Here is a 15,256-nt window from a genome sequence, read left to right on the forward strand (position 1 = left end):
TTTATGGAGTACAGAGAGAACTGGTGCTCTGACACGAGCAGCAGGGGGTCTTTGAAAGCGAGCGGCATTTTGCCGTGGAAGAGCTTTGAACATCTTTCCCTTAAGCAGGACAGGAATCAAAACCAAAGGCTAATGTGCCTTATGCGCCACAGTGCTCCGTATCCAAAATTGTCTCGCGCTGTTCATTATTCAGAATAAATCCTTGTTGGGCTAGTTGCGCGTCTGACATGGCAACAGGCGGCTTTCTTATGGTTTTTCCAGGGAGATCCGTGTTCACTCGTGGATCATCACAAACACATGTCACAAGAAACTGTGGTCCTCCAGATTTACACGAGTTTAGCTGGAAAGCTAAATTTAGCTGTTGAGCTGGAGTGTGTTGTGCTGTTTTCTAGCTCGATGTGGTTTGACCCTCTGCTACCCCCTGCAGAGCAACAAAGATGTTGTTGTTCTTGTCAGATGCTCACAGCAGCTAATTAGAGAGGAGCTGAGATTGGAGAGAGCCAATACCACTGCCATAGGTTGTTTAATGGGGAAGAAAATGGTGTCCACTTTCAGAAGACATCTGAGCAATACGTATTTGATAGAGGTTTCACAAATATAAACCAAAGAAACTGATGTATTAGCCACAACGTGCGTAACAGAACTCCCTTTGCGAAGGTAAAGTAAATTGATACAGATCAAACATGTGATGCTGCGCTACTTCTACTGATGTCGATGCTAATGAGAACTCCGGCAACATCTCAAAGGATGAACGCTCGCGTAAACACTTGCCTAACTAAACAATCACAGACCCGAACTCCAGTAATTGTACGGAAACAAGATGTCACGTTGTACCCTCACCGGTACGGGTGCAACATGTTTAAAACTGAAACCGCAGGAATTTTGAACAACTGTCGACGGCAGGATTAGGAAACCCTTAATTCAAACGGTAATTGCGCGAACTTAAAATCAAAGCTGTGTTTGACATTATCTCACCGTACAAAGACACATCGCGACGCCGGACAAAATTACTTCTGATGGCGTCAGCTGCAATTATATCCACTCTTCTTTAATGGAGGAGAAACAAATTGAATAGTTGCATAAATGAAACGGCGAGCAAAACCTATGATCTGTGAAATTTTAAATGTAGCCTTGTGGGGTGCAGCTGGTAACTGTTTTTTTGTGTGTTTTTTTTTATCTCGATGAGCCTGAGGAGTTAAATAAACTTCATTAAGTCTTTTTCACTTCTGCTAGAGCTGAAAAAGGGCTGAAAGTTACTCCCTATACTCTTTCCCCAACCATAAAACCAGTGCCTTACTTAAAATAAAACACACCAGATTTGGTATTAAAATGTGGATTCCCCCTAGGCCTCTTTCAGTTGTGTTTGGATGGTTCGAAAAATATGTTTGGATAAAATGAGAATAAAATAGCCCACCTCCAATTTCTTGGGGTTGGCGCTTCGCCTGGGAGCCACAGTCCTTAGCGGGTTTTCTTTTTTTGTTTTGGTCCTTTGTGTAGATTCGTATTGTTTGAGGAAAACAAAAAAACGCATGTACAGTCTGTTATCTATGGAATGTCAATGGTGCCATTTGTTACTGTCCCTTAAATGTCGAATTAAGCATTACAAAGTCTGAAACTTAAATCACACCATATAGTTTTAAAGATTATTGATAAAACATTGAAAAGGCAATTTACTCACTATTTTAGAATCTTAATCTGTTTTACATTTTGTCCGACATGTTACCTCTACTCACGTTTTAGTGCAAAGCCGTAAAATCCAGACAACACAAACGTATCTCAAAAATGTAGGGATTAAAAATCTCACACTGTAATGTGCGTCTTATAGGAATGCTATGAAAGTAAACCTTTCAATCATTTATGTGTAAAAAGATTATATCCTGATGTCTTCATCTTGTTCCCGCACATACAAAAACACATGTAAGTGAAAGAGAATAATACTTTTCCAACACCTTGATGTGAAGTGGAAGTTCAAGATAAAACCCACATCTCACCCTTTTATTCCATTTTGTGAAAAAAAAAAAAAAAAAAAAAAAAAAAATCCCTCCTTGGAATCATTTTATTCTGTACGTTTATAGTGCTGTTTTAGTTTTTGCGTTTATTTTAACAACATACATATTTATCACTTGTTAGTGTTTTATTTTGTTTCTCCCTTGAAACCAGTTTAATGATTTTGGGTTTTGGCAGAATGTAGCGCAAATGATAATCACCTGCTTTTGCCGAGGAAGGCAGCATATCTAAAAAAAAAAAAAAAAGATTTATCTTCTACCTGACACAAAAAGAGGTTCCTAGTCAGGTATCCTGGAGGAGGAGGGGTACCTTAAACATGACTTAATGCGCTGGTTTCTACCTTTGGGCTAAAATATTTCATGTTGACAGAAATAACTTCAGCTCCTTCTTGGCTGAAGAAGAAGTAACGCGTATTCTCAAACCAGGCACCATTCCGTCTTTCAGAAAAATAAAATAAATTATATATATATATATATATATATTTTTTTTTTTTTTTTTTTTTACAGTTATCCAAGTTTCACGTTGAAAAGTACTGTATGCACACCACAACCCCTTCGGCATCTATGAGGGCTGCGAGTATTTTTATCTGAATGCAGTTCTCGAGGGGAGCGAGACTGCCGAACGCCCACGCAGCCTCGCTGACAGCCTTCAAACTAAGCTACAGCACTAAAGCCAAGATGCACTACCGCCGTTTGTGTCATTGCAACGCATCTACTTTGACGGTCTTAAAGCAAATTGATCCGCCCGGAGCGCATACCGACACGCGCGCACGCACGCACGCACGCACACAGAGTCCGTGGCATCAAGTGCTGATGGTGCGCCTGCAACCAGCAAAAAAAAAAAAAAAAAAAACTGCTGAAAAGTGACCCTGGCTGCGCCCTTGTCGCCAACTCTGGGTAACAAGTGAATGGAAATTGGTTTTACCTGAGTCAGGTAATCATTACTAAATGAATTTGCTCCTGAGCCAAGGGTATAAGTGGGATAAATATATATCTCTGAGATGAATACAAATTTCACTTATGTAATGAAAGGCAGGTCGGCTATTGATTTTGGAGGTTACAGTCTTGCGTGCCTTTCAACGCTGCCTCTGTTCTACATTAGAATGATGAGTTTTCAATTTGGCAGGTGTTTACATGAAACTGTCAACAATTATAGCTACAGTGAGTTTAATGTTTTGTTATTTTTCTCCGGGCCCACGGGTCCTTCCGTCCAGTGCCAATATGCAAATGTTTTTTTTGTTCCATGCATGCATAATGGGCAAAAATGTGAACGTTATCGACGTGTTGATTTTTCCGAACCGTGTTTTTTTTTTTTCTTTTTTTCCTTCTGTGCGCCGTCATCATCACGGCAGACACACACCGCCTTCATTATCGCCACCATCTCCGCTGCCATCGTCCTGCGTCCTAATCATCATTCTAATCACAAATATCACAATTATTACCATTTCCACCGCATGGATGGCACAATCGTTGCTATTGTCGAACTCCAATAACATGGCAGTGATTCATTTCTCCACGGCTATGACTGTGTTCATTACGCCTCAATAACAGATGGACCCTGTTAACTGCACACGTCTGACAACTGCTGAAGTGTCGGCTTCAGCACACAGAGCAGCTGCGAGGACACGGCCCGTGTTTCGGAGCTGGTCCGTGCTCTTCAATAATTCAACCCTTCCAGCTGTCTCATATCAGGCCCAAAGCTCCACGGCCTCAGAGCTCACATCAGGGCTACGCCGTGACGCGGCGGTGCGCGGCTATAAATGGACCCTCGTATCGGCGTTGCTACTTAAAAATCAATGTCTTTAAGTCAGAAAAGCAGCTATAGGAAGCCGCGTGCGAAGAATAGCCTCGACCTTTCACGTAAAAGAAACGTTCCCATTCCCTTTAACTCATTTTCTTCACAAGCTGAATATATTAGTCTTTTTCGCATTTAGCTCACTTAAGGCAGAGGTTTTTTGTTTTGTTTTGTTTTGTAAGGAAAGATCTCTTTAATTATTGACTGGTGCCCCAGAGGAGAGTGGTTAAAGACCGTTGATTTTTTTTTTCTTTTTTTTTCTCCTATAGGCCTCCTGGAAGAAGAGAATGGATCTATGGACGTGGCATCCTGGTGAGATGAAAGTCTAATTATCTCCCAAGAAAACGAGTGGAAAGGCTTTTTAATTAGGAGCCAACCGAATCTGCGGGCTGAGAATTTGTACATTGTGATGGATGGTGTGTGCATCTCCTTAGTGACTGCAGACAGAATAATAATCTGACGGAGGGGGGAGTGGACTGTGTAAAAGCAGGGTGGCCACTGAATAAGAAACCGGGGGTTGGAGGAAAAGCGTTGAGTGGAAGAGGTGGGCTTGAAGGAGAAATTGGAGGGGTGTGTGCTCTGGAGGATGGAGGTTAGGGTAGGTGACTAAAAAGAGGTGTGTGTGTGTGTGTGTGTGTGTGTGTGTGTGTGTGTGTGTGTGTGTGTGTGTGTGTGTGTGTGTGTGTGTGTGTGTGTGTGTGTGTGTGTGTGTGTGTGTGTGCGTGCGTGTGTGTGTCGCCCCGTGGTACGATTCATGAGGCTGAGAAAAAAAGAAAAGGGGTAAGAGCTGCGGAGAAAGAGCGTTTAGGAAGAGAGAAGTAAATAAGATGGAGATGTAAGAAGAAAAAAAAAAAAGGCAGAATTACCAGAGAAACTGGGAGCAACAGAGCCCCGAGCAGTAGCCATGATTGGTCCCGTTCCCAGCGCACAGCCGATTGGTTAGCCCTCTCTACACTCCCCTCTCCTTGGCTCTTACCTCCTCTCTCATCTCAGCAGGGGGTCCCACAGTCGCCAAGCCCCTTAATGCTCCCCTCCACTCTTCTGCTGCGTGGCTGGCATGCAGAGTGCATAATCACTACATAATCATAATCAATGTCTGTGCATGTGTAGGAGGAGTATAATAGCGGCTGGATTGAGACACTTCTCGTGTTGTTTTTTTCCGTTTTTTTTTTTTTTTTTTTTTTTTTTCAAATAATATTTCAATAAGAAATAAGAGTGGCAGCACGCTGCATATGAAGCATACCTATCTAACAACAGCCTGGCATATAAATGTAACACTGAAAAAGAGAAGCCACAGTAACGTGATTATGTTTGTGCTAACTCGATTATAGGCTTGAAAGACTGGATGTGAGCGTGTGTGGGTACATTAGGTGTGCATCAGAATTTGAATGCTCCGGGAAGACGGCCTCCCCCTTTTTATGTATTCAGAGCAGCTTGTGAAAAAAAAAAAAAAAAAAATGAAAGAAGTGATATTCATCTACTCCAAAAATAAACATGCAGGTTCAATGTTAAAATCAGGCATCTCATTGATTTCACTTCTGTGGGTTCAGAGACTCTCAATAATTGTTCTCTTCTTTTTATTTTTTCCCTTTGCTCATCTCACTCATTAAAAGTGTCGAATAAACTCAACGCAACCCCTCATCTGTACAGCAGCGGGGAATCGTCACGCTTGATTGATAATTGAGATAACTAAATGAAAAGATGAACCAATCCTGATACTTCAGAGATGCAGTTGGGAAGGTAGCCTGGCCGTTGGATTAAAACAAGTTTGTTTTTTTTAAATTATTATTAGTTATCACTGTTGAAGGTGGGAAAAGAAACATGCAGGCACCAAAAGAGCTGAACAAAATAAAAAGTTGTATTTTTTTTTGCTCTGGGCTGGAAGTTAAGGGCTGGGACCCACCAAGGAATAAGGAGGGTGACTTTAGGTCCTCGGGGTCCATTAATGAAATCTCATGTAACTTCATCGAGATATATTTTATCACGTCCAATTGTTCCACTGATTTCCTTTTATTTATTTTTTTACATTTTAAACTAATGAGCACTGTTGAGCCTCTAGGCCTCCTTTGATAAGTAATTAAATAAAACAGATGAAATATTATTTAAAAAAAATAATTTTAAATCTCATGTTTCAGCATAAGAATTGGAGAGGACTCGTCTAACTGTGTATGCATCTGATATTTGTTCAGTCTAAACCTAAAACAAACGGGAGAATCATCTGAGACTTGGAAACTGACTGGAGGGCTATAACTATGGAAACAAATGATTGGAGACTGCTACTTTCATGACTTCCTTTACATCCTAATCACAGCACATTTCCAGAGTAAGGACACAGTGACCTGCATATGGCTGCGCAACTCCTCTGAACTCTTGTGAAGAAGGATTAGAAGGTTTCAGTCTGTCATGGTCTCTTTTGATGAGAAGTAATAAGACGGTCCCTTGTCTCAGTTTCCAATGACCAGAAAAGACACTCTATTATTCTTCCTCTAGTCATTATCACTACAATGTAACAATGATATGGGTTACTAAATGGGCATTTTACCACGAGCAAACCCGATTTTTTTTTTTTTTTTTTTTTTTTGGTCCTTTCAAGTCTGTATTAACTTTGAGTTCCAGAGTGTTTGTCCCTGAACGAGGCATTTGACCCCTCAGCTGCTCAGTGTGAATGTGCGGTAATTAGGAAGTGGCACCATGTGTAAGTACAACTTTAATGATGGTTTTTAGCTTGTGGACTTCAGATAACGAGTCCAAAACATGTCTTTGGAACATTTAAATTTAAATTTTTTTTTTTTTTTGCAATTTGTACTCTACGAAGTGTAACGGATGTCATATTGTGTATATGCTGACAAATCGACAAAATAATTCTCCTATAATAGAGACTTCATACTTTGACTAAATATTCTCCTCTATACAGTAACAGTCTGGCACTTTTTTTTAGTTTTTCCATTGACGAAAACATGTTTAAATGCTGACAAACTTCCAAGGAAATTATCGTACTTTCTCCTCTAATATGTTTATTATGTTGCAAAGTTGCAGAGTATGCAAACCATGCTGCGATAAACTTCTACTGATTAGAAGTGGGGTCTTTTTTTCCCTTTAATTGATTGCGATTGTGATCAGGAGCCAGGTATACAGTGCATTGGCTGACCAATCACATGGTTCACTGCCGTTCAACAGTCAAATTCTGTTAACAGTGTGGTCAGGAGGTTTTCCCATTCATCTAGCCCTTAAAGGCCTGGAGACCAGTGTCTGTTATCTGGCCAACACATTCCTCTCTGAGGCTATTCCATATTCGGACAGCAGTTTGGATTAAGCCTTTGTCCGAGGAGTGTGCTCGTGAGTGGGAGAGGAGATACTGTGGTCTGGTCTGGGGCGAGCGGGTGCAAACACCTGACATATGGTGGAGGGGGCATGGGGCAGTTGTGGGTGGGCAGCTTGTACAAGACAGCAGCAACCTGACGTCTGAGGCTACGGCCAGTTTATGGCTAATTGCGAAGAGGCGGGAGACCCGGTCCGCTCCAATCGTTTTCAAAGCCGTCATTTGGCCATGATGAGTGGCTCAGTGCTCATCCATCTCGGTAAAGCATCCTCCATGACACCGCTGACCCCGCACTTCATGGATTGTGACTTGGCTCTTGATGTTCAGTTTAGTGGCCGCTTATCTCAAAGCTCCTGCTTTCCAACTCGCCCGGATGGAGTTGAAAGAAACGGTGTCTGGAAAAACACCAGCTCTGACATTGAATACAAAAGTTCAGGTGAAAGCCAAGATCCTGTAGGATCCAATCTCTTCCTGCTCAAATGCATGAGTGAGACGGGTCATCAGCTACAAGGAGCATTACGTGGCGCGTGCTTTGCTGTTCTGGTTGCCAAGCAACTAAATGGGGGGGAAATGTTGTTGGAAATAAAAGTAGCCATGAAGTGTAGTCCTTTGCTTGTGCTTTACTTGGAGAAAGAAGGGCTGATTACATCCTGTCAATATGACTCACCAGGTAATTTCTCTCGCCAGAGTATTTATCCCTCTCAGCTCATTTGCTTCCACCCAGGTGAAGACGAGCACAGTGACAGAAATATCCGCTAATTAAAACTTAAAGTATTAAGCTTAATGAATGACATCATTGGCATAACAGGTCATGTTCAGCCCCATTACCATAGCTGCTCATGGTTAATGTATCATGGTGATTATTGCCGTGCTTAATGACACTCATGTACCTTTTGCTTCCCCTCGAATGTCTGACACAAAGTTCAGTGACAAGCGCTCGGAAAAATAATACTACACTTGTTTTTTTTAAGGACTTTGTGCACTTAAAAACATTTTTTAAAAAGGTTAAGAGTCGATATGATAAGAGATGCACATGACCGGTTCAGTTTGTCAAAGTAAGAAATCACCCAGCCAAAATACACGTTACTCACAGTTGTTCAAAGATTCAGATATTCAGAGAAGTATTTATAATATTTATGAAAGTGGCGAGAACAGTAACACGGTGCAGTAAAAGTCCAGCATAGAATGGATGAATATGTTTCTAGTGGAAAAGAATGAAACCCTCAGTAGAAAAACATACAACTTCGGTTCCTTTCAGAGTGAGAGGCATTTTACTTTTTATGCTGTTTGTTGGTTTGATCAATAACGATGTCAAATGTTTTCTCCTGTAATAATATATCTGAAAAGTACAAAGTAACTAAGACTATCTCCCTCTAAAAATTTCCCCAAAAGTCTTTTGTGCCAGCGGCTTATTACGAATGGAAGTTGAGTTTTAAAGTTAAGCAATATTGTTGTTAGGTTAGGTTAGGGGTTAGGTAGTTACTTTATTAATCTCCGAGGGGAAATTTTTTTCACTACAGCAGCATACAGAAGCAATAATAATAATAGAACAATAAAAAAGCAATAAAATAGCAGTAAAAATATAAAATATAAATATAAAATGCACAGTATATACAGTGTATACAGTACAGTATATATCTATATATATTATATACAAACAACCAAGAAACACAGTCAACAGTCTTAATTTGCCAGAGGTGAGTTATTGTACAGTCTAATTGCGGTCGGCAGGAATGATCTCCTGTATCTGTCCTCAAAACACACTCGGGGGGGTGGGAGCTGCTGTAACAGGCTGCCGCTAGCTGTATATATAACAATAATTTGGTGTCTCGGGTGTGTTGTCCTTAAATGACTTTTGACCTTACATGAAATACCCACTGCCTCCTAACACAGTAAAATGTGTTAAAGTTTCATGCCGGTACCAGACGATGTCGAGATGATTTGAGTTGTTGCTTGTTATTGGGTTTGGTGAATAGTTTGAAGCTCGAAGTGCTTTACAGCAAGAAAATGACATGCAGTGTTTCCACATAAAAACAGATATAAAGGAAAATAAAAACATGTTAAAATGTAATAAAATAAAATAAAATGCATGAGAACAGATCAAATTAAACACAAGACAATGTATTAATAAGATAGAATAGAGATATAAAAAAAAAAAAAAACGCAAAATGCATTCTAAAAGTGCAGTCGTGCAAAGAGCGAGAGCAAGAGAGCTTTAGGGCATAGCTAGATAAAAGCTAAAGTACAGAGATATTGTTGCCATGGCGACAGAAGTTGTATAACTTTAAGGAACTCGAGGAAAGTGGTAACTTTGATGCGCAAAATCAAGTGGTCATTTTAACCGAAACCATTATCTTTCGCGAAAGTGTTTTTTTTTTTTTTTTTGTGTGTGCGTAAAAGCAACCCGACAGAAGGAGGAAGCCAACACCGAGTTTAGCTGAAAATAGATTTAACTGAACCTCAACAGCCGAAGACATGTGCAGGTGAGCGCGGCATATCTCTGGCGTCATGTGTGCTGGTTCAAAAGAGTCAGCCATTTCACGGCCTATTTCTTCTCTCTCTCCCAAAACGAAATGGTGACATTCTGCTTTGTCATTGCGCCACCACTCCTAGCTCAGTAGGCCTCCTGACAAATTAACCCACGCCCCAAGAGTCACTCAGCCATGTCCTTACCATGAATTTATCATGAGAAATGTCAGTCAGTCAAGCAACAAATTCAGCAGCGTAGTTGTCACTTTTTTCTCTCTCTCTCTCTCTCTCTCTCTCTCACTGTTTACCTTCTCCTTGGAGCACAAACATTTTTCTTTTTTTGTATCTAACATTACACACGCGGCACATCTATTAAATATCCACAAATCTTCTTTTTTTTTTTGTATCACATTTCTCTATTTTTTAACACATACAGACTGAGAAACAACTGATTTTCATTTCAAAATTGACTTATTCTTTGAAACTCCAACCATCTAGTTTTTTGGCCGAGTGGAGGCACCGAAACTAGCTGCAAACACAACGCTGAAGTATCCTATGAATTTGAAACAAACAAAATTGCTCGTAAACGGTCTTGTTTTCACATCAGGCATGAGATAATTTAGAGTTTGTGTCCACCTGTTAAAATCCAATATTCGTTCTCCTTTCAACTCCTGCTCACAGATAACTCCCGAGGGAAATATCGGACTCATAAGTTGTTAAATGATCCACTATGTTCATCAGCTAGTCGCTAACTTTCTCTGTGTGTCGTTTGGTGCAGGGCAGAGAGTATGCAGTTGGATTCAAAAGAGCTTTTCTGAGACTGGATGCTGCTGCTGCTGGAAACAGCGCTCAGGTAAGAGGGAAGCGAAACGGTATTTAAACCGTTCAAGTAAAGCAAAACAATGACGTAAAAAAAAAACGGATGGAGTCTGCAGAGTCTATTTGTGTCTAGTGTATCTGTGGGTTTATTCAAATGTATCTTTAATCATTATAATTGTTTATACAAGTAAAAAAAAAAAAGTAAAGAGTAAACATTTCTCTCAAATGGTTTGTCCTCTAAAACAAGAGGATAATAAGGAATTTGTATGCGCATACGACAATCTTTCACTACAAGGCATTTATAGATCTCTGCACTCAGGCAGAAATGAATGCAACAGGTCAGAATAAGCACAAGTGGGTTTCACCAAAAGCATTTGACAGTAATCATGTCAAAACCATGGGACCAAATATAGTTTCTGACTGTCTGAAAAATATTTGTTATAATCCTATAAAGAAAAAGACACTTCAAACAATGATTGTAAACGGTTACAGACCATCCCTAATCAATCCTCAAGGCAAATCAAATTGCAGAAAATACATCTGCTCATTGCTGCATTAGCAGGTAATAACTCTCTCTGAAACTGACCTAATTATGAGTTAAACTGGCTGCAAATTTGCCAGTGGATTATGATTTAATCACAACTATCCTGTTTTCCTTTTGTTAGTTTTCCATTGCACAAAGCACAAAAACACCAATGCGCCTTGATATAGAAGAAAATATGTCATTTTCAATTAGTCCGTTTTTTTTTCATCTCATCATGTTACGTAAACATGTCATGACGGAGTCCCTCCCTGAATGCACTAATCATAATGAACTGATGTTAACGATGTGACACTTTCCTACCGGAGAGGGTTTATTAATCCTTTAAATCCAGATTAGGACATTTTTCACAGTGATAACGGCACTATTTTAGTTGGACATTAATGTGTACAGTATGTCACTTCGGCTAACCTCCCTACAATAACTAAAATTAGCTCGTGGCCTTGGAATTGGTTCATTATTTAATTTTATTGGATACAGTTCTGTCAAAAACCCCTTTCAGTGTTTTCTGAATACTGACTCAAACAACATGCCAGGACATTCGATATCGAAAGGCTTTTCGGGGGGCTTATCTCCGGGTTTAACAGTCATGTTTGTTGGCCAAACCTTTTCCATTACTTTAATACAAAAAAAGAGAGAGAGAGAGATCAGGACCTTTATTTAGACGGCTCATCTCCTCTCTCTTTTTAAAAGCCTCTGTATCTTCGGAGACACCGGTGGAACCCCTGCGAGCTCCACTTTCTGCTCTCCCACATGTAAATATTGATCCAAAAGAGATGCATGAGAAATTGATTACTCTATTCAAACAGTGGCTCAGGTCGGAAAATATAAACAAGTTGGATTTTCTGCTTCGCATAAGAGCATTAGGCTAGCTCCAGTGAAACATGCAGTCGAATATACAGATCAGAAGCAGCCCTCCACATTTTGATGTGCCTCTCTGTACACGTGTCTAAAATTGCATACATTCATATGTGTTCTTTACTAAATTCCTAAATGTTACACCGGAGTTCAAGGAAATCTGCCTATAAATCTGTAAAGAATTGTTGTTGGCGTTGCTGTATATCAGATAATATTCAAAGCATTGCGGTCTGTTCTGTGTCTCGCCGATAAAGCATCATGTTATCCCTTAAGGCAAGAATTATGTCTTCTATCTAAGATTCGATGGTAGGCAACCTAATAGATGGGCCTCTTTTCAACCTCTTTTCAAGAGAAGGAATGAGAGAGATGTTCATCCAATCAGTGCAGAGCATTAGATTGAGCAAAGTATCATTGCCATGGGAGACCAATTTCAGCTCAATTATATCCACTCCCTGCTGCTTGTGCCCTCTGTAGTGCTCAGCCAAGCTGCTGTGAAACTTCTTCTCATCTTGGAAAGATGTCGAGATAATTATTTTTTTCTTAATGGTAAACTCAAGTTCCCGTCGCTTTTGCTATTTTTTAATGGGGAGTGTTGATTCATCATCAACTGTCTTTAAAAACGTCTCTGGCCCCGTCCAGCATTTTCCAAAAGCTTGTCCATCACGAGCGAATCTGACCCACTCCTGAGACATCCGTATTGACAGGTTGTCTTGGGATTTGGAGAGATGGATCAATAGCATGTCTGTCAAGTGTTGATGTGAATGCATGAGCCACAGGGGGGAGAGGTTACATACAGTTGAAACCAGAAGTTGACATACACTGTGCAAAAAGACACATAACACTTTTTTTCTCACTGTCTGAAGTTAAATCAGACTAAACCTCTCCTGTTTCAGGTCCGTTAGGATTACCAAAATTATTTAACTTTTGCTAAATGTCACAATAATGAGAAAGAGAATATTTTAGAGAATTTTTCATTACTTTCTTCAAGGTCAAAAGTTTACATACAGTTCCTTAGTATTTAGTAGCATTGCCTTTGAACTGCATGACTTGGGTCAAACGTCTTGGGTATCCTTCCACAAGCTTCTTACAGTACTCTGCTGGAATTCTGGCCCATTCCTCCTGACAGAACTGGTGGAACTGAGTCAGGTTTGTTGGCCGCCTCGCTCGCACACGCCTTTTCAGATCTGCCCACAAATTTTCGATGGGATTCAGGTCAGGGCTTTGTGATGGCCACTCCAAGACATTGACTTTGTTGTCCTCAAGCCACTTTTTAACTATTTTGGCAGTATGCTTAGGGTCATTGTCCATTTGGAAGACCCATTTGCGCCCAAGTTTTAGCTTCCTGGCTGATGTCCTGAGATGTTGCCTTAATATTTCCAGGTAATGTTCTTTCTTCATGATGCCGTCTATTTTATGAAGAGCTCCAGTTCCTGCTGCAGCAAAACAGCCCCACAACATGATGCTGCCACCTCCATGCTTCACAGTTGGGATGGTGTTTTCAGGTCTACAAGCTTCCCCCTTTTTCCTCCAAATGTAACGGTGGTCATTATGGCCAAACAGCTCCACTTTAGTTTCATCAGACCACAGGACATGTCTCCAGAAGTTAAGGTCTTTGTCTTGGTGTCTTTTTGCAAACTGTAATCTAGCTTTTTTATGTTTCTTTAGGAGTAATGGCTTCCTTCTTGCTGAGTAGCCTTTCAGCCCATGTCGGTGCAGGACTCGTTTTACTGTGGATAATGACACTTTCTTACCAGCTTCAGCCATCATCTTCACAAGGTCTTTAGCTTTTGTTCTCGGGTTGATTTGCACATGTCGGACCAAAACACGTTCATCTCTGGGACACAGAGCCCGTCTCCTTCCTGAGCGGTGTGATGGCTGGACATTCCCATGTTTATACTTGCGTATAATTGTTTGCACAGATGAACGTGGCACCTTCAAGCATCTGGAAATTGCACCCAAGGATGAACCAGACTTGTGGAGCTCCACGATTCTCTCCCTGATTTCTTGGCTGATTTCTTTTGACTTTCCCATGATTTCAAACAAGGAAGCAGAGTGTTTGAGGTGTGGCCTTAAAATACATCCCCAGGTGTGCCTTCAATTAACTCACATGTTGTCAGTTAACCTATCAGGAGCTTCAAAAGCCATGACATCATCATCTGGGCTTGCCCACGTTGTTTAAAGACATAGTACTTTTGGTGTATGTAAACTTTTGACCTCAAAGAAAGTAATATAAAATTCTCTAAGAAATTCTCTTTCTCATTATTGTGACATTTAGCAAAAGTTAAATAATTTTGGTAATCCTAACGGACCTGAAACAGGAGAGGTTTAGTCTGATTTAACTTCAGACAGTGAGAAAAAAAAGTGTTATGTGTCTTTTTGCACAGTGTATGTAAACTTCTGGTTTCAACTGTATACACACCCACTCATACTTGCATGTTAAGTCACCAGAAATAGGAAGCCAAAAGGCTTCTGTCGGGGTTAGGAATGGTTTATTACTGCTCTGACCTAGTATGGTGTGAATTTTTCAGGTGTTTTGAGAATTTGCACCTCTGCAGCGTAAACCCAAATAAAATTCAGGATCATACAGAATATGGTGATGACGAATGTACATGAATTATAAATAAACCAAGTTAGGAAACCACAGGGAAAAATTCTATACAGATGGGAGGAGATGGAATAAGAGGCAACAGAAATAATTCAGTTCTAATGCTACTGTCTACACAAAATGGTCTTTTCTTGCTTAAAAATCATTTTTCATTGCAAGTATAATAAACATATTTTAGTTCCGGCTTCACGCTTGTTGATGTACCACTTTTCATGGACAAAACATCTTTGGATTTTAGATGGATAGTTCCATAAAACAACATATCAGTTGGCACCATGGCCTTCAGGAAATTAGAACAATAATCCTTCGCTCTTTTCTGGTATCATTAATTTTTTTTGCAATCAACAATTTAATTGTACTTTTTCTTAAAAGTACAACACAACACGATCATATCAACCTATTGTGATTCCAAGTGATAATGCTGAAATATTACCCATCCCTACCATCGTTAATGTTTGAATTTACGTGTTGCTTTGAAATCTGATGCTTTCTTCACCTTATCCACAAGTAGAGATGACGTCCAGAGATACTAAACAAACCGCCATTTTTGACTGTCCAGTTGGTTCTTGTTATCAAAATGTAGTCACTGCGTACAAGTCATGAAAAAAAAAAAAAAAAAACAGTAAAATGAGAAAGATATTTACGTCACTCAATTAATCCCAGATTAAGCAAATCTTTTAAATTATATTTCCCCATAATCTGAGTGTGAATATAATCAGATTATCCTGCCACATTGAAATTAAATGATTTTATTGTCTCAGTGCTGGCGGCAGCCAAGCCCAGAGGCATTATGTTTCTGGGTTGTCCATTCATCCATCCCATTTTTGTGAACACGATATCTCAG

General features: G+C 40.0%; 1 protein-coding gene across 5 annotated transcripts in view; it reads left to right on the forward strand.

Annotated features, from left to right (window-relative positions):
* Nucleotides 1–15,256, forward strand: part of LOC138622727 (teneurin-3) — a 187,834-nt gene that overhangs the window by 17,619 nt on the left and 154,959 nt on the right. For 3 of the 5 annotated variants that reach the window (XM_069701719.1, XM_069701722.1, XM_069701720.1), the window contains 2 exons: nt 4,071–4,113; nt 10,368–10,442. The gene's annotated coding sequence lies outside the window, so the exon portion shown is untranslated. The remainder of the gene's footprint in view (nt 1–4,070; nt 4,114–10,367; nt 10,443–15,256) is intronic. The other 2 variants (XM_069701721.1, XM_069701724.1) reach the window with 1 other exon arrangement.

Source organism: Brachyistius frenatus, unplaced genomic scaffold (genome assembly GCF_029030835.1).
Source record: "Brachyistius frenatus isolate BFR_SWC_R1_liver_20210118 unplaced genomic scaffold, ASM2903083v1 Contig_38, whole genome shotgun sequence".
In the NCBI taxonomy this organism is placed as follows: Eukaryota; Metazoa; Chordata; class Actinopteri; family Embiotocidae; genus Brachyistius; species Brachyistius frenatus.